The sequence below is a fragment of the Anopheles arabiensis genome, unplaced genomic scaffold, assembly GCF_016920715.1.
Source record: "Anopheles arabiensis isolate DONGOLA unplaced genomic scaffold, AaraD3 Autosomal_pericentromeric_contig0016, whole genome shotgun sequence".
NCBI classification, from domain to species: Eukaryota; Metazoa; Arthropoda; class Insecta; order Diptera; family Culicidae; genus Anopheles; species Anopheles arabiensis.
The window spans coordinates 93,813-115,587 of NW_024412164.1; the positions used below are offsets into that span (position 1 = coordinate 93,813).

A 21,775-nucleotide genomic window follows, 5' to 3' on the forward strand; every position below is an offset into this window, starting at 1 on the left:
TGTTTAATGTTTTTAAATTATTGGTGTCAACCGCAAAATGAGTACTTCTTTGGCTACAGTATGCGTCTATGGCGGGTAAATGAAAAAGATAACGAGCGTTCTTTGTAAATAAACACCCCATGAAAAAAGAACGAAATAATCGTCGTTCACGTACGGTTCTTTTTGGTGAGCGAACTAGTTCGTTCGCGTTCGGTCAAAAGAATCGTTTTGTGTACACAATGTAGCGTGGTACGGTTGCGGCAAAACGCATCATAGTATCTGTTGTGTACTGGATTGCCAAACTACGATGAGTTTCAATCGATAGGTTTATTCAAACTGAACGTGTTATTTGCATTCCCTACTTTTTATAGTTCAGAATGTAACAACGTGAACTATGATCAATTAATAATTATTACATGTGTGCTATGATCCAACATCTCCCCCCTTATAACCGCAGGACTCCACACAGCATTACACGGAGTGCAACATAACAACTGACAGCTGCTTAACGCTTCAGAAAACGCTTTATTGCCGGTACCATGTTATGAATATCCGTAGTAGGCCGCTCATTTATCATTGAAAAGCTACCAACCTACTGCGATTACCGAAAGTTAATAATTAAAAGTTAGAGTATAAATTCAATTGAAAAAAATAATGAAGGCGTTATTTGCAAAGAGCCAGTTGGTGCGTTTATTATTGTGCTTAAGTCGGCGTGTACTGTGCCTGTCTTGGGTTGCTGCTCCGAAAGACACTTTCGTGTGCGCGACAAATGGTGGCTCCAGAGAGGATGCATCAACCAACGGATCGGCAAGTAGTCCAATGCCCTCCTTTCCCTCCTTTCTCCTTTCCATCCTTTCCCTCCTTTCCCTCCTTTCCTCCTTTCCCTCCTTTCCCTCCTTTCCCTCCTTTCCTCCTTCCCCTCCTTTCCCTCTTTTCCCTCCTTTCCCTCATTTCCCTCCTTTCCCTCCTTTCCCTACTTACCCTCCTTTCCCTCCTTTCCCTCCGTTCCCTCCTTTCCCTCCTTTCCCTCCTTTCCCTCCTTTCCCTCCTTTCCCTCCATTCCCTCATTTCCTTCCTTTCCCTCCTTTCCCTCCTCATTCCTTTCCCTCCTTTTCCTTCTTTCCCTCTGTCGCTTACGATAATTTAGCCTTCAAAACAAAGCGTTGCTAGGTAGCAATACTTGCTGAATAGCTACGTTATGCAACGCGCCAGCGATTAAACGCGCTTAACGATTAAATGGAATTTAACGATTTAATGGAAACATAGGCTAAGGAGAAAATGCTGATCGACGATGGTCAGCATTTTTAGAGTATAAATTCAATTGAAAAAAATAATGAAGGCATTATTTGCCAAGAGCCAGTTGGTGCGTTTATTATTGTCGGCTTAAGTCGGCGTGTACTGTGCCTGTCTTGGGCTGCTGCTCCGAAAGACACTTTCGTGTGCGCGACCATGGTGGCTCCAGAGAGGATGCATCAACCAACGGATCGGCAAGTAGTCCAATGCCCTCCTTTCCCTTCTTTCTCTCCTTCCCTCCTTTTCCTCCTTTCCAACCTTTCCAACCTTTCCCTCCTTTCCCTCCTTTCCAACCTTTCCCTCCTTTCCCTCCTTTCCCTCCTTTCCCTCCTTTCCCTCCTTTCCCTCCTTTCCCTCCTTTCCTCCTTTCCTCCTTTCCCTCCTTTCCTTCGTTCCCTCCATTCCCACATTTCCTTCCTGTCCCTCCTTTCTCGCCTTTCCATCCTTTCCTTCCTCATTCTTTTCCCTCCTTTTCCTTCTTTCCGTCTGTCGCTTACGATAATTTAGCCTTTAAAACAAAGCGTTGCTAGGTAGCAATACTTGCTGAATAGCTACGTTATGCAACGCGCCAGCAATTAAACGCGCTGGTTTAATTTGCAAATAGCCAGTTGGTGCGTTTATTATTCCCGCTTGGCAAAATGTCGCGTGACATGCATGCTTGAAATCGATGTTTGTTAACATTTTATTTCAAGCATCGTGAGTGTCCCAGCGTGAGCGCTAAGCGCACCTCCCCTCATTCTCAATGGCGCGTTTTTGGTTAATCCTCGCTCCCACCCTTTCTTTCCTTCTCCTCAACGAACCCACCATTACCGCGAGCGTAGACGCTTCAAAAAATTCCAGGATATTCCGACAGTAAGTGTGCAGTTTTTTATTCACAGTACTGTTTGGCAAAATATCAATTCTTGATGGCGCGTACTGGCGATCAAATCGTTGGCTGATTGCTCCACCGATAGCGCGTGCTGTTGGAAGAGAAACACTTGGTGTTTGATGCGTTTGCCTGAGGAATGAAAGATTAATCGAGCATTAGAATGGCGAACAAAACTAGTACTGTTTATAACTTACCGATCAAGAAGATATTTAATGTTAAATGGCGACACTGTATGCCCGATCCATCTGCTTTGATCTGTTATCAGGAGCTTTGGCAATGAAATAGCTAGGTGTGATGGAAAATAATAGAAGAATAAACAAACATTAAAAGCAGTACGATTGTTAGAACACAAACATCATTTGCAAGATTCTTCTTCTTATGCATGCACTTACCCGTAGATCATGTAACAAAACAAACTGCATTTACGCCTGCGTTGACATCTTTCACGATTTACTTAACCACTTTTCTATTCACATTTAATGATTTTCGCTGCATCTTCCAGCACCAATCCTTCCCAAATGAAAATTGCATTCGTTCTGGCAATGAGTTTCGAACGATCACAACACAGCGCGAGAGTGAAGAACACAAAGTAAATGGCACTATGTACAAGTGTTGATCATATGGTCAAAATAGAGTATAATGGAATTTATTTTACTTCAAATGAATTTAATTTATTCTGATTTACATTTCAACTATTGTTATCAGCCTAGTTGTTAATGTTTTAAATTTTGATGAAGTGAAAACATCATTACCAGATAAATGAAACGATAATCGACGCTGTTTGACCATATCGAATTATGATCGTCTTTACACATAGTGTCATCTCTTGCGCTTCAGGGTCTCACGCTCAGAGCAAAAATTCTCGCAACTTCGCAACGGTGGGAGCGATCGGCTATGGAGAGGTGGAGGAGTGCGAGTGTGTGTCTCATGCACACAGCGAAATTTTGGTCAACACCTCGATGGTGGGAGCGTTTTTCCATGGGGGTGGAGTGCGAGTGTGTCGCATGATTCCTTCAAAACTAAGGCCAGGGGTAGCGAGAGGCATTAAAATGAGTTACTCTTTGCCAAGCGGGTTCATTAGAAATATGATTTCATGCCGGAGCGCAAACAACACGAAAAAAAAGGAATCTGTCGGAGAACAGAAAAGAAAAAAATGGAGAAAGGGTCAGATGGGTTTAGAAAAAAAAACAAAATGGGTGGACAAACAAAAGAATGAGCACATGTGCTAATAATGTATAATGGTTTCAAGGAATGGACACTTGGAACATTTCTCGTTTCTTTTTAGGTCAATGGATCGGAATTCTATCAAAAGCGAATGGGTTAAGTACAAAAGAAATTTTGACTTCATCATTGCGGCAATCGAAGAGAACAACAGAACTAAGATACGGAACATTTTTTTGGCAAAGGCGGGACCAGATGTGCAGGAAATCTTTGCCACTATACCAGGCGCGGATGTAAAGGAAGACGCGAGCCAAGGTATCGATCCTTATCATGTGGCTATTCAAAAGTTGGACGAATACTTTTGTCCCAAGCAGCACGAGGTTTTTGAACGGAATCAATTCTGGACGCTAAAGCCGGAGCAGGGTGAAACGATTGAACAGTTCACGTTCAGGTGTAAAAGTTTGGCCCAAAGTGTTGTTTCGGCAAGACCGAAGAGGAAGCTAGAGCGAATAGTGTCATCGATAAGGTAATATTATTCGCGCCAAATGAACTAAAAGAAAAATTGTTACAACATAAAGCGATGAATGTAGAACAAATGATTCAAGTAGTTAGCTCGTACGAATCAGTTACAAGGCAGGCACGAGAAATACTCGCACCAGGAAAAATCGAAACAAGGGACTATAATGCAAGCGAACAGGTTGGTTCCGGCCAAGAGAGAGTGTTTCAGATGCGGGAAAAAGGATCATTTGGCGGCTGATCCAAAATGTCCTGCACGTAATAAGGAGTGCTATAAATGTAAGAAGGTCGGACATTTTGGTTCGCAGTGCCGCACACCTGGATCCACCAAAAGGCAAGGAGGAAATGACAATAATGGGGCGAAACGTTACCGACAGGAAAGAGTTAGGACTATTGAAAACCGGACTGAAGAAGAAGAAGAAGGAAAATGAAGCACAGAAAATTTCATCTACAACATCAGCGATAGGGGAGAGATGCTGTGGATTAAAGTGGGAGGTGTGATGCTGCATGTTTTAGTTGATTCGGGATGCAACAAAAACATAATAAGCGAGAAAGCATGGGAATATCTCAGAAGAAATATTATAGAAAGAGGGGTAAATCTAACAGAGTGCAAGGAGATATTTTTACCATATGGGGAAAAGGCTAAGCCGTTAACGGTATTAGGAAAATTGGAGGCGTAGGTTGAAATTGAAGATGAGGGGAGACGGATATGCAAGCCAGCTTCATGTTATGTTATAAAAGGAAGCCAACAGTCGCTACTAGGTCGAATTACGGCTAAGGAGTTAGGAGTGTTATTTATAGGGTTGCCGAGCACCCACGGGGTTAAGGCTATAGAGCATAGTGAACGGAACGTTTTCTCGAAGATAAAAGGGCTAAAGGTAAAAATACCTATTGACTGCGATGTACAACCCGTATGCCAACATCCGCGACGCCCACCAATAGCACTGTTAGATAAGATAGAAGAGAGGATTAAGTATCTGCTTGAAAAAGATATTATAGAACCAGTGGAGGGAGGCTGTGAATGGGTTTCACCACTAGTACCGTTCGTAAAAGATAACGGAGATCTAAGACTATAGGCCCGATTATTAAACACAAATTGTAAAGACAAGTTGTCAAAATCGGAAGATTTGTATTATGACATCCGTTTGTGTTGTGTGTTGGAAAAAAAAAATTGACGAAACTCAAACTCACAAGCATACTGCCAAGATATGTATTATGATACACAAACGGAAATCCAAATTTGTCAAACTGCTTTCCGTCAGCTTTTGTCACGGAAAGGCGCCAATCTCAGATTGTTTGACCGACAAAACACAACAACAGAGTTGTTGCTGTTGCTTTCACGACAAAATATAAGTATTTTATTTCAGAAATAATCAAATTTTATCATTTTAAACAAAAATATGTGGACTGCCATATCCATACAAATGGCGATAAGCTGGAGATACTGGTAACGTGCTGCTGTTTTGGGTTAAGTAGCTGCTGTTATTTCCTTCCTCTGTTGTTCTTGGATGGTAGTCGAAAGATGAAGGGCTCACGCACCCGGTTTGCGTTCAACAGTATTGGATTCCAGCAACTTCTTCAGTGAGTGGCTGCTTCAACAACCAACAGCATAGGCACATATAATTATCACATCTAATACTGCATACACTTTTAGTAATAACAAATAATCGGAGGGCTCGATCTCCGCAAGAATTCCAAGGAAAATTTCCTTCGACACACGATTTTTTCTTAAATCTGAAATTAACAACCACGAAATGAAACATGTATAACACGGTTTGCACAAATGATCCGTATGCTTAACTCACACTTGGTTATAAATCTGTAACGGGTCGAAAACACTTCGAAGCAGTCGGCGCTGTTTTGCCAGATCTACCGTTGTTTCTTCTTCACTGCTGCTATCACTCACGAAGTAGGATAAAATCATTTCGATTCTTTAAACAAGGATTGTTAGCTTGATAAACGATCGTGTCTTAAATAAACTTGTTTACGTTTTTTTTATTTTGATTTTGAACATTTTGACACATCGACACAGCTTTAACGAAAGAAAATTTTTAACGAAACTTGTCTGTCACAAGAACAGTTTCAAAATGCATACCTAGTTTCCGTTTGTGTTGACGCACTTGTCTTGTGACATTTCCGTTTGTGTTTAATAATCGGGCCTTATGTGTTGACATGCGTAGAGCAAATGCGGCGATTGTAAGAGAAAGGCATTTTATGCCTACAATAGAAGATTTTTTGCCTAGATTTACATCGGCTAAAATCGTTAGTAGATTAGACATAAAGGATGCATTTCACCAGGTGGAACTGGATGAGAAATGTAGGTACATAACAACATTCATAACCCATATGGGCCTATTCAGGTACATACGACTGATGTATGGTATTGTGATAGCACCGGAGGTTCAGAAAATAATGGAGCAGGTGTTAGCAAAATGCAGTTCAAATGCAATCAATTACATTGACGATATTTTGGTTTCCGAAAAATCTGAGAGGGAACATGATGAGGCCCTACGAGCGGTTCTGGACGAGATACGGAAACAGGGCATATTATTAAACCAGGAAAAATGCATATTTAAAGTACCGGTGTACGAATTTTTTGGCCGGTCTCGTAGTACAGTCGTCAACTCGTACGACTTAACAACATGCCCTTCATGGGTTCAATCCCCAAACAGACCGTGCCGCCATACGTAGGATAGACTATCCTGCTATGGGGGGGAATCAATTAGTCACTGAAAGCCCAAGCCCACAAGTGGGTACAGGCAGGCCTTGACCGACATCGGTTGTTGAGCCAGAGAAGAGAAGAGATCGAATTTTCAGGGCATAGAATTTCGAGTCACGGCATCGAATCCACAGAAGGAAAAATTGAGGCGTTGCGAAAATTTCGGGCACCTTCTTCCGCAGAAAAAGTTCGAAGTTTGTTAGGCCTAATCTGACGTCTGACGTCTAACTGCCTGGTTGCATATCGCTGTGCTCTGCATTTTTCCAAAAATATTTAAGTGTATTTTCTAACATACCCAGTTAATACTCGTTCAATTGACTACCAAACTGCTTCCTGTTACTGTTGCGCGTTAGTGTGTTATTTCATTGACCCACGACTGTGTATTAACGTTTTTAATCCGGGTTAACGGTGCTGTGATCAAAACCACGCATAATTTCGCGATGGCGGCTATCTGTTTCGCGTGTTCTGTGCCACTGGATGCTGCCGACTGTATCGTCGGCTGTGCGTACTGTGAGGCTACTTTTCACCGCGGTTGTTGCAGGCTGCCTTCCGAGCTGATTGATGCGGTCCTGACTCACATCGATCTGCACTGGAGCTGCACTGGGTGCACCAATATCCTGAAAAATCCGCGATGCCGATCAGTCAAAGAGATCGGGCCTCAGGTCGGTTTTCAAGCTGCTCTCACCTCAACTGTTGCGGCTGTGGGGAAGCTTATTGAACCGATTATCGCCGAGGTGCGCAGCGGATTTACTCTACTGCAAAATGCACCCATACCTCAGCTTTGCAATACCGATCCTCGGCCCGTTGCGGGTAGAAAGCAGCGGCGTATCATCGAGGATTCTATGTCCCCTGATGTCAACAAAAACGTAAACACTCGTCAAAATAACATGTATGCAGCGTCATCGCCAAGCGCGTACACTAACACTACAGTCGGCATCCCACCCTCGTCTACGCTACCGGAAGAACTCATGGGAACCGATTCGCTATCGTCATCGCTTCGAGCAGCGATTCCCCAGCCGGCCACAAACAGAATATGGATCCGACTATCTCGCTTGTCCACTGCCGTCACCGTGGAGCAAGTGGTCGCTTCTGTGAAACGCCGTTTAGCCACCGATGACGTCCTAGCATACTGCTTGCTGAGGAAGGGAGTCAGTGTTGACTGCGTAAACTGGCTTTCTTTCAAAGTGAGAGTACCGGCCGCCCTTCGTGACGCAGCACTCGCCCCATCGTCCTGGCCTGTAGGTATTGGTGTACGTGAATTTGTACAATCAGCATGGACACTCATCGTCACCAATCACCATCAAACGCCGTTCTCTCACACGCACACCTGTTGTCATCGATCGCCGATCGATGCCTCGCACACCAACATCCACTGTCTATCACGCACCGGCACACGCATCAACTTCACAGGCTCAAACACTAACATCACCACAATTGGGAGAACACACGCTGAACGACACCACTCATGGTCCTAATTCAACACTCAAAGCGGGCCGTCGCTTTTAATTCGCCGCACTTCCAACACCAACTTACAACAGACCACACTTGACCGTTTCTTTCACGAATAGACGAACCTCTGTTAAGTCTGCACAAACACCTACCTGTTTTGTTCCTGCTGCTAATGCGCTTCGCACTGCCCGTTCCACTGCCTCTGTTTACTATCAAAACGTGCGGGGACTGCGCACGAAGGTCGATGAGTTTCGCCTGTCGGTGTTGGAATCCAATTTCGATGTAATAGTGCTTACGGAAACCTGGCTCGATCCTAGTCTACCTTCGGCTTTGCTGTTTGACGATAGCTTCCGAGTCTACCGATGCGATCGTAGTGTTGACAACAGTACATGTTCCCGCGGTGGAGGTGTGTTGATTGCGTGCTCTCAGTCTCTGACGTCACGGGAACACACAACGGTGCATCCATCGCTTGAGCTAGTGTGCGTTGTAATACAACTAGGCAATTCCCGACTATTCATCATTGCTGCATACCTCCCGCCTAGACTTGCCTCAAATGCTGCCACGCTCCGTGAAATCGAAAACTGCATTCGCTCATTATGCTCAACTATGCATCCCGGAGACGGTTTACTCCTGTTAGGAGACTTCAATCAACCTCCCGTCTCCTGGTCAACCGCTCAGCATGATCCGGATTTGCCATTTCTGCATTATGAGCCACGTACGCGATCGGCTCTCTCCGCTCTGTTTATTATTATTATTTATTAATCTTCAACGGGCCGTATGGCCTAATTAAGATGTAACAGTTCAATAAAAAAAAAGAAAAAATACATAGAGAAAAAAGATTTGCATCGCAATTCACTGCGGCCACGGCAAAAGCCGGAGACGTTCCTTGAAGCACTGAGTTGAGATGTCGAAGTCGAAGCAATCCGAGACAGTGTTGAAGACAGCCGACATGCGGAACATAGGGTCTGACCGACCAGCACTGGAACGGGGTTGAGCGAGCCGTAGAGTTTCTCTAGACCTAAGTGTTCGGGATGGTGCATAGATATCGACTCGATGCAACAATGGCGATGAGTCGATAGAGCCATTTAGCAATCCAGCGATAAAAGAACACTGTGCATTGCGTCTTCTAAACCGAAAAAAGGTTCAAGGCCTAGAAGACGGCACCGCGCAGCATACGGAGGAAGATTATTGCGAGCCTGCCAGGGAAGTAGGCGTAGGGCATATCTCGTGAGCTTACGTTGAATCGCCTCAAGTCGAGCAATTGAAGAAGCTGTTTATGGACGAGATGCATCATAGCGGACTTTTCCAGATCAATGGTCATCTTAACACCAGCGGACGCGTCTTAGACCTGGTGTTTGCAAATAATGCTGTTGCTTCTGTTTGCCTTCCGCTTGAACTTTGCCTCACCCCGCTGTTAGCAATTGACACCTATCATCCTGCGCTCACCTCCGGCCATCCCGCTACCACGAGAGGAATCAGCCGTTCCTGCGCTAACATCTCGCCTTGACTACGCGCGGACGGACTTTAACAGGCTCCTGCCGATGATCGCCTCGTTCACGAATGTCTTCGATTGTTCCCGTTACGCCACTCTTAACCTCGCTGTGAAAGATTTTGAGCGGTTCATGTTGCAAGCCCTGAATGAATGCACGCCGGTGAAACGACCTAAACGAGGCCCCCCTTGGGGTGACAGAACGCTGCGCAGGCTCAAAACGGCTAAAGCTGCCGCGTATCGCGATTATTTGTTGCGTAGGTGTCCCGCAGCATTGCGCAACTATAATACTGCGCACTCTCTCTATCGGCGCTATAACAGGTTCCGCTACCTGGGGCACGTACGGCGTACGGTTTTGCGCTGCCGCGGCAATTCACGTGTACTGTGGAACTTCGCAAACAATCGTCGGAAATCCTCTGGTTTTCCTAGCTCCGTCAGTTACAACGGGCGCAACGGCAACAATCCGTCTGCTGTATGTGATATTTTTGCCTCGCGCTTTGCCGCCACCTTCCTTCCAGCTGTAACTGATGAGAGGCAGATAGCCGACGCATTATCAAACGTACCGGTGGATGCTATGGCCCCAAACTTGCCGATCATCGATGAGTATTCTGTCTCGAAAGCGATTGACAGGCTGAAATCTTCGTTTGCTCCAGGGCCTGACGGGATCCCGGCTTCCACGCTTAAGCGTTGTGGCACCACCATCGCGCCTATCCTGGCCTCGATTTTTCGCGACTCACTGCGTTCGGGCATCTATCCGGCCTGCTGGAAAACTTCGTGGCTTGTTCCAGTGCACAAAAAGGGGGACAAATCAAATGCATGTAATTACCGTGGCATTACATCGCTTTGTGCCTGCGCTAAGGTCTTCGAGCTCCTGGTGTACGAACCTCTCCTCGCAGCTGCCTCGAACTACATTAGCGCAGCTCAACATGGATTTGTCCTCAGCGTTCAACCACCACCAACCTGGTTGAGTTCGTTAGCCTCTGCCACAGGACCATCGATGCCGGCTCGCAGATCGACGCAGTCTACACGGACATCAAGGCTGCCTTCGATAGCGTTCCGCACGCTTTGCTGCTCGCAAAGCTCGAAACGCTTGGTCTGCCTGTGCAGCTGCTGGCCTGGATGTACAAGTCAACACTGGTCGCACATACTGCGTGAAGATGGGACCCCATACGTCGCGCCGTATCGATGCTTCTTCGGGGGTGCCGCAGGGAGTAACCTTGGACCGCTGCTGTTTGTCATTTTCCTGAATGACGTAACACGGTTGCTCCCTCCTGACGGCCACCTACTGTATGCAGACGACGTGAAGCTGTTCCTGCCTATCCGTGACCGGTCAGACCAACTCCGCCTTCAAGCCACTCTAAGTGCCTTCCAGTCATGGTGCTCTTTGAATGGTCTTTAATTGTGCGTCGAGAAGTGTGTTGTCGTTACGTTTGCGAGAAAGCGGTGCCCCTTAGTGTATGACTATGCGTTAAATGGATCTACCATTGGTCGCAAAAGCTGTGTCACGGATCTAGGAGTGCTCCTTGACGAAAAGTTGAGCTTCCACGACCAGCTAGAGCACGTTGTCACTAAGGGTAACCAATTGATCGGCTTACTAAAACAAATAGCACGAGACATCACAGACCCGATTTGCATCAAGACGCTATACTGTGCTTTGGTGCGACCAGTGTTAGAATACGCTTCAGTAGTATGGTGGCCTACAGCTGCTCGCCCCTAGCTCGTTTAGAATCGATCCAGCGCAAATTCACGCGGTTCGCTTTGCGCTCCTGGAATGTCCAACTTGACTATGAGGGATGCGTTGCTTGGCATCGAGACGCTGAAGCAGCGGAACTGCAACGCTCAGAGGCTGTTTGTCGCGGGACTTCTTGACAATCGGATCGACTCGCCCGCGCTTCTTTCGAGGCTCAACATGTATGTCCCGCCGAGATCGCTCCGAGCTAGATCGCTACTTGACGTGGAGGAACGCCGCACCCGCTTTGGCTCCTCTGATCCGTTTATTCGTATGTGCCGTGAGTTTGATGTTCTTTGTGATCGTCATCAACCTGACATGTCGCGCACCGCATTGTTAAATAGTATTCGTGTCGTGCGACCTTTTACATGTTTATTATGTTACTTAAGACTAAGCGTGACAAATGAATGACCGAAATGTGACTATGTTATAATGAATGAATGTAAATGAATTCGCTTCAAGTGGGCCACTTGCGGTCCGTTGAATTTTAATTAATAAATAACAAATAACAAATAACATATTTAGGAAGATTTCTACCAAACCTGGCAACAATAACGGCACCACTACGCGAGTTAACACATAAAGTGTCCTTAGTCCCTTACTGTTCATTCTCTTCCTCAATGACTGTACTTCGATCCTTCCTCCTAACGGCTTCTTGCTATATGCGGATGACGTTAAAATTTTTCTTCCTGTATCTTCTACAGCTGATTGTCTAGTCCTTCAATCCTGGCTCTGTAAATTCTCTACATGGTGTGCTTCTAACGGTTTAGTCCTGTATCCTGAAAAATGTTCTGTCTTGTCTTTCTTCCGATCTTCTACAAGTATAACTCATGCTTATAGTGTCTGTGATGCCCCTATTCCCCGTGCGTCCTTGTCTAAGGATCTTGGCGTCTTCTTTGACCCGAGTCTTTCTTTCAAGGAGCACACGGACTATGTCATCAACAAGGCCAACAAAAGTCTTGGTTATATTTGTCGCATGTCCACTGAAATTCGTGATCCTTTTTGTCTTAAGTCCCTTTATTGTTGTTGGGTCCGTTCCGTACTGGAATATGCCTGTGTCATCTGGTCTCCTGTTCAACTATCTCTGCTCCAAAGGATTGAGAGGATCCAGAGACGTTTTACAAGGATCGTATTTCGTAGGTCGCTGGGTTATCACTCTATTCCGCTTCCTTCGTATGACGATAGATGCACTCTATTAGGCCTTGCCAAGTTGGAGCACCGCCTCTCGGTCGCTCAGGCTTCTTTCGTCGCTGGCATATTGCTCAATACGATTGATACTCCTTCACTTCTGTCGCGCTTACATTTGTATGCACCTTGTCGCACCTTACGTTATCGTTTTCGTCTCCAGTTACCTATATGTCGTACACGTTTTGCTCGCAATGAGCCTTTTGTAAGAGCTATGTCGTCTTTTAATAGTACTTCTGATCTGTTCGATTTCAACATATCCTATCCTGTCTACCGATCCCGTCTTCGCTCCTTTTCCGTACCATAAACTCCTTCCAACTCCTTCGTGAATAATTGTATACTATAGTCAGTAAGCACTATTGCTGTAACCCAACGTGGCCGAGCAATTAATAAAATAAAAAATAAAATAAAAATAAAAATAAAGGAAACAAGTTTGAATGGGGGAATAGCCAAAAAGGAGCATTCGAGAAATTGAAAACAATGGTGGCGGACGTAAAACTTTTACATTTTATTGATAATTCCATGAGAACAAGAGTTATCGCTGACGCTACGCCGATTGCATTAGGTGCAGTACTAGTTCAATTCGAAGGCTCACAAGACGATCTACCTAGACCAATAGCGTATGCTAGTAAGAGTTTGACAGATACTGAGCAGCGTTACTGCCAAACAGAGAAAGAAGTTTTGGCATTGGTTTGGGTGGTAGAGAGGTTTGCTCCGTACTTGCTAGGGCGTACCTTTGAATTGGAAACGGACCATAAACCGTTAGAAGCCATTTTTAAGCCCTCATCACGTCCATGCGCCCGTATTGGAAGATGGCTGTTGAGATTGCAGTCTTTTAATTACGTGGTAAAATACAGGAAAGGCTCCAATAATATAGCGGATCCATTATCGCGTTTAGTGGATAATAAAGAGGAATTCCATTCGAGCAGGAAAATAAACATATGATATGGGCCATAATGAAATCGGCAGCCATAGACGTACAGAAGTTAGAAGACGCTGCCAAGACAGATGAAGAATTGTTGAAGGTTAGAGATAGCCTCCAATCTGGTAGCTGGAACGAGGTAGAAACCAAACCATATGCCCCTTTCAAAGAAAAGCTAGGTATGGCAGGGGATATGATTATTAGGGGTAACAAACTAGTTGTACCGAAAGCGCTACGGCCAAGGATGTTAGAGCTAGCCCACGAGGGACACCCGGGGGAGTCCGTCATGAAACGCCGATTAAAAAATAGAGTTTGGTGGCCCGGAATGAATCAAGAGGTTGCAAAACACGTTGTTGGATGCGAGGGATGTCGTCTGGTAGAAAACCCGGGAAAGCCAGAACCAATGGTTCATATGGTTCATATTTATTGGTACTCGTAGATTATTTCAGTAGGTACAAAGAAGTGGAAATAATGACCAGAATAACATCCAAAGGTACGGTAGGGAAGTTGGCAAAAATATTTACGCGACTAGGGTTCCCGAGAACTATAACATTAGATAACGCGAAACAACTGGTCGGAACGGAATTAGAATCGTACAGCCGGGAGCATGGCATACATCTAAATCATTCCACCCCGTACTGGCCTCAAGAAAACGGTCTAGTTGAACGCCAAAATCGATCGTAACTAAAAATACTAAAGTTAAGTGCAGGTTTAGGAAGGGATTGGAAAAAAGGACTTAGAAGAATATCTTATGATGTACTACACAACATCGCACTCCACAACAGGGAAAACACCTACCGAGCTATTATACGGAAAAACCATTCGTTCAAACATACCGGCATTGGAAGATATAGAGACCGCCGTAATAAGAGAGGAAATAAGGGATCAAGACCAAACGCGGAAATGGAAAGGAAAAACAAACGAAGATGAAAGGAGACGAGCACGCAAGTCGTCCATCTCAGAAGGAGATATAGTGCTAGCGCAAAATATGCTCCCGGGTAACAAACTGCAAACAAACTTCAACCCAAAGGAGTTTGTGGTGATAGGAAAAGAAGGATCAAGGGTAACGATTGAGGACCAAGAAACGAGCAGATGCTATAAGAGAAATGTAGCCCACTTAAAGAAAATTGAGAAATTGGTTGATAAGGAATCGGGAACACAGGAAGCGCAAACATCGGGGGGAAACATTGAGTAAAGACATAACGCATTGTCAGAGAAAGAGAAATCCACCAGCTAGGTTGACAGATTATGTAAGAGAAAAGGAATTTATTAAGAATTTAAATTGCACTCATAGGTGATGGCACATGGGAATCCAATGGGAATAAAAACAAACAAAAAGAGGAGTGATGTGGTATGCCAAACAAGCATGCCCATCACTAAGGCATGATGACAAACAGGGATGACAAGTCCGGATGGGATGACGACACGGCACGATAATCCGGTGCGAGGTGCACCATCCCTATTGCACGGCAAACAGGATACGACAGGTTGAGTTGGTACGGTGACATCAAGCGAAGCGCCACATAGAGCATGAGAATGGTTTAGGTTAGTAAACTATTGGGGTAAGAGGAAAGGAGAATAAATTCAGTGGCGATGTTTTTTCTTCGATGGTTTGGCAGTTGGCGATCGTTGTTCGGAGGGAAGAGTGGGAGAAGCGATGGCTGCGATTTCGTTGGATGCCATGTTTTTTACTGCATTTCTTAGTTCTTCTTCTTCCGATTAGACGTTTTCCAGGTTGTGGTTTCGTTTGCGGGATTGTGCTGAGATGACTGATGTGGCCTAATTTTCTAATTTTGTGTCGGAATTAGACATTGTTTCTTGGTCATTTGTTTCGTTGTCGGTTTCGAGGTTTTCCGTTGCTTCAGCATTGTTGTTGCTCTCGCAGACATTGTTGGATTGTGTCGAGTTTTGGTTTTCTTCGATTTGTGCAGTGGCTTCGTTCGTTGAGTTATTCTTGTTGTTATGTAAATTTCCATTTGGTTCTTTCAATTTCTTCAGAAGAGCTTCGACGAGCTTGCTCTGTGTATCCATCTTTTTCATCTGTTCTTGGATCATTTTCTTCAGTTCATTTTGTTCTTCTTCGAGCCGCTTGATTTTCATGTCTTTTTCATCCATCGTTGTAGTTTGTTGCGCAAATGTGATTCGCTGCTGTACCGCACTTGTTCGCTGATGTTGTTGGATGGCCATTTTGTATATTTATTAAATGATCGACGGACCTCATAAGCCCTCTCGATATATTAAAGGGTACAATAGGAATATAACATAAATAGTCACACGCTTTACAATAACACAATAATAACAACAATAACAATTACAAGGACGCTAAAGCTTCTGGCGAGAGGCGCGAAGTAAATTAATGCGACTCAACACATTTGCCATCGTCATGCCGGACTCATACGCATCAGATTCGCATTCAGCATTCAGAGCAAGACATATACGCAAAAACGGGTCTCGGGAGGCGAAGGCGGTCCTTGTCTCTGGGATGGCCAGCATCGCCCGAGGCCGGAGAGTTCTTGCAGGCACGTACAGCTGTATCGACGAGAGCAAAACCGGACAATCGATGCTACCATTAAGAAGCCCAACGATAAAAGCCAGCCTAGCATTTCGTATTCGGTCGTCGAGTTGGGGTAACCCGAGCAACAAACACCTTGTTGTGTAGTCGTTGTTGCTGCCCCACGAACGGAGCGCGAAACGGGTAGCCCTACGCTGGATGGACTCCAAGCGCGCAACCCCCCGAGCAGAGGAGGGCCACCACACAACGCTGCCATACTCCAGCACTGATCGAATAAGAGCACAATAAAGAGTTTTGGTGCAGATTGGGTCAGAGAGCTCGCGAGTCATGTTAACGACTAAACCTAACAATTGACTGCATCTTGTCACAACGTGATCTAGGTGTTGCTCAAACGTGAGTCTCGCGTCGACGAAAACACCCAAGTCCTTGACACAATCGACTCTCTGCAAAGTTTGGCCGTTTAGCGTGTAGTCGAAATGCACTGAAGAGCGCGAACGGCTGATGGTGATGGCAACACACTTATCAACACAAATGGTTAAGGAGTTTCGCGTGCACCAGTTATCGAATTCTTCTAGTGAAGCCTGGGTATGCGATGGTCGTCTGGTCCCTGGATTTGCCGAAAGATTTTGGTGTCGTCCGCATAGAGCAGACATCATTTATATAACTTATATTTATATAAGATCGTGGAGACATCATTTATATAAAGGACAAATAGTAAAGGTCCCAGATTGCTGCTTTGAGGGACGCCAGAAGAAGCACAGAGGGATCTAGATAAAAGGGGCCCCATCCTAACGGAATAAGTGCGGCCCATTAGGTATGATCGTAAAAGTCGCTTTCGCATATCGCTCAGTATATTTTCTTGAAAATCGCGCTGTTTATCACACTATTTTTCGGTTTCTGTATAATCACAGTATTTTAGAACACCGTTCGTATATCGTGCAATAGTGCGTTTATCTCTGTGACCCAAAAACTCGCGCATATTTCGCATTTCGGATCGCGTCTGAGTTCACACGTCCTGACCGCCATCGCTCTTGTTGCTGCAACGACAACCTGCACCGTTTCCCGTAGAATGGCCCGTATTTGCAACGCCTGCACTATGGAAATTGCGGAGGCATCTATCAGCTGCTGCCTGTGCGACTCTCCATTTCATCAGCGCTGCACTTCGGTTCCCGCTGATCTGTTCCTGCGCATTTCGGAATATAAACAATTACATTGGTGTTGTATTGGCTGCAACAACGTCTTCATGAATCCGCGCACCAAGTTCGTAAAAGACGCAGCCATGCAATCTGGATTCCAGGCGGCAATAACGACAGTAGCCGAAAGCATCAAGACCGTTATGGAGCCATTGACTAACGAAATTCAAACTGGGTTTGCACGGATGAGCCAACTTGACCTAAAAACTCCATGTAGCAGTCACCCTCCCGCAAAAATTCGTCGCATAAATCCATCCAAACGTTTGTTTTCCGATGTCATTAAGGACAATCACGCATTGTTTACATTCGGTGCTACGAGCAATCAAAGAAATAGCCCAAACAACAAAACGAAGCGAATTGACGATGTTCAACGCAAAACTCATGCACCACCTGTGATAACTGGCACAAAAAAGGATATAGCAGCTTTTCCGATCAAAATAGTTCCCGCTCATTCCGCGGTGCAAAATGCGCGTTGTATATTTCCCGGCTCTCTCCCGATACAACCAGTGACCAAATTGTACAAATGGTCAAACAAGCTTTATCCATTGACGATGCTACAGCATACTGTCTTATTCGCCAGGGTACAAATACGGCTACACTCTCATTCCTGTCGTTTAAAGTGTTAGTGCCTTTATCACTACGTGACAAGGCTCTTTCCCTGACACCTGGCCTCTTGGCCTATCAGTACGTGAATTCATTGATACTGACGAATTATTGTTCCTGTACCAAAACATTAGAGGATTGAAATCTAAATGCAATCAAGTATTTGACTATGTTTCTACAACCCACTATGGCGTTCCTGACTGAAACATGGTTGGATTCAACGATTGATTCCTCGGAATTGTTCCCGGATAATTATACAGTGTATAGAACAGACCGCAGCAGCAAAAATAGTAAAAATCAATCGGTGGCGGGGTTCTCATTGCCGTTGCTTCACACCTACGTACAATACTTTGTCCTACACAGGATACCGTTGAGCAACTCTGGGTAAGAGTTTATGGTAATATACGTACTTTTATCACGGGTGTAGTGTACATTCCTCCAGATTTAGTAAACAACACTACTACCATGCAAACTATCTGCTCCACCATAGATAATATTGCTTGTGCAACCACCGATACGTTTCTCCTATTCGGGGACTTTAACTTCCCCAATCTTTAACATCTTGATCATCCCAATCCTGGAACACCGATGATTCTAACGTTCCTGTACTGCGAATCAATTATGAGAATTCACGAATCAGCAACTTATTTGCTGATCGTTTCAAGGACTGCTTTACTACGGATGATGCAAGCTTATCATTAGAAGCAGCTTTAAATAATGTGCCCCGTGATGTTGTTGACATTGATGTACGCGATATTATTATCTCGGTAGATACTGTACTACGTGCTCTGCAGCAGGTCAAAACCTCATACAACCCTGGACCCGATGGTATTCCTACGGCAATCCTTGCCAAATGCCGCGAATTTTTAGCAGAGCCTCTGTCTCAAGTCTACCAACTCTCTTTTGCACAAAGTACTGTACCCACCGCCTGGAAATCCTCTGTGATGTTTCCGGTGTACAAAAAAGGGGATAAAAACTCTGCTGAGAACTACCGCGGTACCGCGTGCCTAGGTGTTTGAGATCGTCATACAAAACTCGCTAATGTATCACTGTCGTTCTTATATTTCTACCAGCCAGCATGGTTTCTTTCCTCGACGCAGTGTTACCACAAACTTGGTGGATTTCGTCTCCAACTGCCACGCAGCCTTTACTTCCGGAGCTCAGATGGATGCAGTATACACTGATCTTAAGGCTGCGTTTGATTGTGTGAACCATCGCTTGCTGTTGGCTAAGCTCGCCCGGATCGGTCTCTCTACTCCGCTGGTGAATTGGTTCAGGTCCTATATCTCTGAACGTAGCTACTACGTACAAATCGATGGTGTCTCCTCTAACGTTTTCGAGAGTTCATCTGGCGTCCCTCAGGGCAGCAACTTGGGACCACTGCTGTTCTCGCTTTTATTAACGACGTCACACTGGCCATTACGGAAGCAGATTGTCTGCTTTATGCGGATGATGTTAGGCTGTTTCGTATCGTACGGAACACTTCCGACTCTCTTTCTCTGCAAAGATCGATTGATGTTTTCTCTGACTGGTGTATCAACAACGACCTGTTAATTTCTGTTAATAAGTGTACGTCAATGTCTTTCTTTAGAATAGCTAGTCCGATAAGGTATATCTATAGCATATCAGGGACACAACTACCGCGGTGAAATACGGTCAGGGATTTAGGAGTCACCCTGGATCACAAACTAGATTTCCGACATCATTACTGTAATATTTTAGACAAAGCTAACAAAATGCTAGGATTTATTCGTCGACATTCGAGAGAACTCAATGACCCACACTGCCTGTTAACTCTGTATAAGTCTTATGTTCGTTCCATCCTCGAGTTTAGTTCTACAGTTTGGTGTCCGTTCTCTAGTGTTTGGTCCAATAGAATAGAAGCTGTCCAAAAGAGAGTTACTCGTATTGTCCTACACTTCACTCCGTGGCGTAATGTAACCCCTCGTCCATCGTATCATACTCGTTGTTTGTTGTTTGGTTTGGACACACTTGCTAGGAGACGTGATAATACCCAATGTACGTTTTTGTCCAAACTTATTGTCGGTGAGATAGATTCGCCAGAACTACTGGCTAGAGTCAACATAAATGTCCCTCCTAGAGTGTTCCGTAACTACAGACTAATAAGAACTGACCTTACAAGACGTGCATACAGCGAGAACGACCCAATGACTGCGATGGCCCGTAAGATTAATCAGCGTTACATTTTATTTGACTGGCACCTACCTACTAGATTCTGTTGATTTGTCTTGTCATTGTACACTGCGTTAGTTATTTAAGTTTTAGTTTTAATTCAGTGATAAGGCCGCTTGTTTGGCCAATCACTTAATACAATAAACAATACAACAATACAATACAACAACAATCTCAGCCAAGCAACTAGGGGATCTGGGAGACCAAGTCTGTCGAGTTTTGCTAGTAATATGACGTGAGATATCCTATCGAAGGCGGCTTTTAATATCTCGAGCTTAGGCAAATTAATACGACTAAAATCGAGCCGCCTTTCCGCAACATTAGATGGTAGTTGGGCGGTAGGAGTATCAATGTTGAGATTGAACTCCAATGGTGGATGGTGTTGGTCAACCGGTAGTAGGGGGGTATCAGAGGTCCGTATGGACGATGAGGCTGAAGCAGCTGGCCAATTTGCATAAATCAGATCAAGAGTTCTGTTCAGATAGTTTTTGTTGTTGTTGAGTTGATATAAAGCGTTCAGGTGCAATCCGTCAATTAATTGGGCACATCGTGTTGATTGAGTATGAGGCTCGAAAAACTAAAAGCCGTATCTTGTTCGACAGGTACAGGTGACCAAGAGAGTAGGCTGATTAAAGTCACTGATGAGTAAAAATATATCATCCGGACATAAGGAGGCGCAAATTTCATTGACCCATTTTAGCAATTCATTTATTTTTTCTCGTCTGTGCTGTGATTTGATAGACTGCAGCAATATACAAACGATGGTTGCTTAGCTGAATGCAGATGCTTGTTTGTACCTCGAGTGTCTGGGACAGCACATGATTCGCGTACGAGAGGAAACACTGCATGCAATTAGAACACCACCCCGCGAGTGAGCTATTGGTGGTATCTCGGTCGCAACGGTAAATACGATACTCATCACCAAACAAGAGAGCGGCGGGAATAGAGGGATCAAGCCAGGTTTCGGTAAGCACCAATACATCGTATTCAGTCTCCATTAACGATGAGCGGAACTCATCGGCTTTAGAGCGCAGACCACGCACATTTTGATAAAACACGGTTATTCGCGTCGCTTGATCGCTGGGTGCCTGATGTAATGAAGTGTTAGTAGCTGGTATGTTGGAAATGACGGAGCTTATCGTAGATGGTGAGTGTATGGTGAGTGTCTGTGTTGTCGAAGGGATTGCTCGGACCGTGTGAGTACCATATGACTGCGCTGCTGTGGTGCGGTTACTTCGGAAAAAATTGAGCCATTGTAGTTTGACGCGTTTTTGCTCGTGATGTGGACGGAAGAGTAGGTGAAATGAGAGTGCGATTCATATCGGTTGGTGAGTGTTCAGCTTGTGTCTGCGAAGGTTCACGGATAAGTGCAGGTGAGTAAGGATTGTTGTGTTGGATGCGAGACTGTTGTGGTAACGGTGAGAGCTGAGTGCATTTGCCAAGCTTCCTTGTATGTGCAGTTGTGGTCGACTTTTATTGTTATGACATGTTCTTCAAATTGGAACGCAGGACATTCGCGAGAAAACTTGCTGTGTTCGCCTTTGCAGTTCACGCAAGCGGGATGGGTCGAATATTCTCCGTGTGCTGCGGTTCCACAGTTTCCACACACCTGTCCCTTTTAGCAGCGTACTTTTGTGTGCCCATAGCTGGCGCATTTGTAGCACAGCATTGGTTTTGGGTAGTATGGTTTTGTTCGCACCTGCAACAGCTCTATGCGAAGGGATTCCGGTATTTTTCCAGCTTCTACGCGTATCAGAAAAGAGTTCGTTGGTTGTATTTCGTCATTCACCTTTCGGGTGAATCGTCGAACTTGCTTGACGTTTTGGCTTTCCATGTTCATCAAAATTTCTTCGTCCGTTAGTCCTTTCAGCTCCGGGGCGAATATTACGCACTGGACTGTGTTCAGCGTAGCGTGAGGGGTGATGGATACTTTTGTACCATCGATGAGTTGCGTGATGCTTTGC

The 21,775-nt window shown here is 45.0% G+C and overlaps 1 long non-coding RNA gene across 1 annotated transcript; it reads right to left on the minus strand.

Annotated features, from left to right (window-relative positions):
* Nucleotides 1-2,116: 2,116 nt before the first annotated feature.
* Nucleotides 2,117-2,800, minus strand: LOC120908310. Its single transcript, XR_005741120.1, has 3 exons — nucleotides 2,533-2,800; nucleotides 2,335-2,425; nucleotides 2,117-2,269 (listed from the first exon to the last, which is right to left on the minus strand). It is a non-coding gene; the product is annotated as an uncharacterized LOC120908310 (long non-coding RNA).
* Between the last annotated feature and the right edge of the window lie 18,975 nt (nucleotides 2,801-21,775).